This window comes from Elephantulus edwardii, unplaced genomic scaffold (assembly GCF_000299155.1).
Source record: "Elephantulus edwardii isolate Elephantulus edwardi_28Jun2011 unplaced genomic scaffold, EleEdw1.0 scaffold00238, whole genome shotgun sequence".
NCBI classification, from domain to species: Eukaryota; Metazoa; Chordata; class Mammalia; order Macroscelidea; family Macroscelididae; genus Elephantulus; species Elephantulus edwardii.
The window spans coordinates 2,436,753-2,439,237 of record NW_006399988.1 but is presented as its reverse complement, the minus strand read 5'-3'; positions in this window follow the sequence as shown (position 1 = coordinate 2,439,237).

The window sequence follows — 2,485 nt, the reverse complement described above, 5'->3', positions numbered from 1 at the left end:
TTCAATGCAGCATAGTATTCCATTGTGCGAATATACCACAGCTTCTCTAGCCATTCGTTTGTTGATGGGCACTTAGGTTGTTTCCAACTCCTTGCCAACACCCATTTTTATTGGGGCTTTGTTCACAATAGCCAAGAGTTTGAAACAACCCAATTGCCCATCAACAAACAAATGGATAGAGAAGTCCTGGTATATTCACTCAATGGCATACTATGCAGCGTTGCAAAACAAGGAACTCATGAAATATTATGTAAAATGGGTGACCCTGGAGGACATTATGCTGAGTGAAATGTCTCAGTCACAAAAGGACAAATATTAGATAGGGCCACTGTTGTAAAACAGGACTGACATCGGAGTTTAGGGAAGACAGAGAAGGAGGGTAGAAATGATGTATACTGCACTGAAACAGATGAGCGAGAAAACTGTTTAAAAGGAATATATGATTGGGTATTATTGTCATGACAGGAGTTTAGAATGAAGGCTACACAGTGGAGTGGACTTGGGGGGAGGGATTATATAACAATGAAAGAGGGTTTTTTTTAGTTTTCAAGGAGAAGAATGAATTGGGGGAGAGGGTTGGGCAGCGAGTAAAGTACAATGAATAAATGGAAACCCTAAGTCACTGTAAAAATGCTTTTATACACACATACACAGGAATTTAGAAATAAGAATTGGCTGGTCAACTTAAGCATGTTACAGACAAGGGGATATTGGGTTAATTCTGATGACAGTAGCATTTAAAAAGGAACATAAGAAATATGTGAAAACAACACCAAACTACAAGAAATTTTAAGTGAAGTGCTTCTCATGGAGATACCAAAGGAAAGTGGATGGACCATAGTAACCAGGAAAACAAAAACAAACAAACAAAAAAAACAAAAAAAAAACAACAAAAATCCCAAACAAACCAAAAAACAAAAACCCAGAAAAAGAATCATAGCAAAATGGCAATAATAAAACCTGGCTGAATTTGCCATCAAGAGAAGAGTAGCAGAATGGTTGAAACAACAAAGCCCATTGATATGTTGCCTATAAGAGATACATGTAAAATATGAAGAGAAAAGCAGACTCAAAATCAAAAGTTGGAAAAAACAAGCAAATGGCAACCACAAAAAAGCACAAGTGGTAATACTAATCTCTAACAAAATAGGCTTCAGAATGAAAACCACCATAAAAGATAAGAAAGGACTTTACATACTGATTAAAGACAAAATAGATCAAGAAGACATAAACTTGATCTTCATTTATGTACCAAATTTAAGACCTTCAAAATACATAAAACAGCATTTAACAGATTGAAGAAAGAAATAAACATCACCACAATACTGGTAGGAAACTTCAACACATCACCATTACCAAAGGAAAGATCAACTCAAGAGAAACTTAACAAAGATGTAGAAGATCTAAACTACATAATCAGCTAACTAGACCTTGTGGATGTATTCAGAGAAGTACACCCAACTAAAACTCAATTCACTTTCTTCTCCAGTATACATGGTACATTCTCCAGAATTGATCATATATTAGGACACAAAGCAAAACTCAACAAATTAAAACACATTGAAATAATAGAAAGTATCATCTCAGATCACAATGCCATTAACTAGAAATTGACCACAGGAGGGTAAAGCTTACAAAACCACACATGTGGAAGTTAAATAACTCTCTGATAGAACATTATTCAGTTATAAAAAAATGAAGAATAAAATTAAAAATAAGTCCCTTAAAATAAATGAAAATACAACATACAGAAACCTCTGGAATACAGCTAACACAGTCCTCGGGGGCAGTTCATAGCAATAGGCACACATGAAAAAAGAAAGAAAGAAGAAAAATCAATGATCTAACTCAACACCTTCATCAAATAGGAAAATAATAGCAATCTAATCCTACAGCCTCTAGAAGAAAGGAAATTATAAGAATAAGAGCCGACAAAGAGATAGAAAACAGAAAAACAATTGAAACTATCAATATGACCAGGACTTATTTTTTTTTAAAGGGCCAATAAAATAGACAAACTGCTGGTAAACTTGAAAAGGAATAAAAATAAAAAAATAAATAAAATTTTAAAAGAATAAAAAGAGAAGACACAGATAAGTTTATCAAGATATGACAGAGATGATATCACAACAGAACAACACAAAATTAAATTGATAACATTGGAATATAATAATGGAATACAATGAAAAGCTATACTCTGATAAATTTGAAAACCTAGAGGAAATGGACAAATTCCTTGAAGCTCATTCCCTACCCTAAATTGACCTGAACAGATGTAGAACCCTTGAACAAGCCCATTACAAAAGAAGAAATTGAACAGGTCATAAAAAGACTTCCCTAGGCGAGCTCTGGTGGCCTAGTGGCAGGAAACTGCACTGCAATCCCAGAAGTGCACGGTTCAAATCCACCAGATGCTCTGCTGAAGAAGGAGGAACAGTCGCCTCCTGTACCAGTCAGATCCAATTTGACGGTACACGCATAAAAA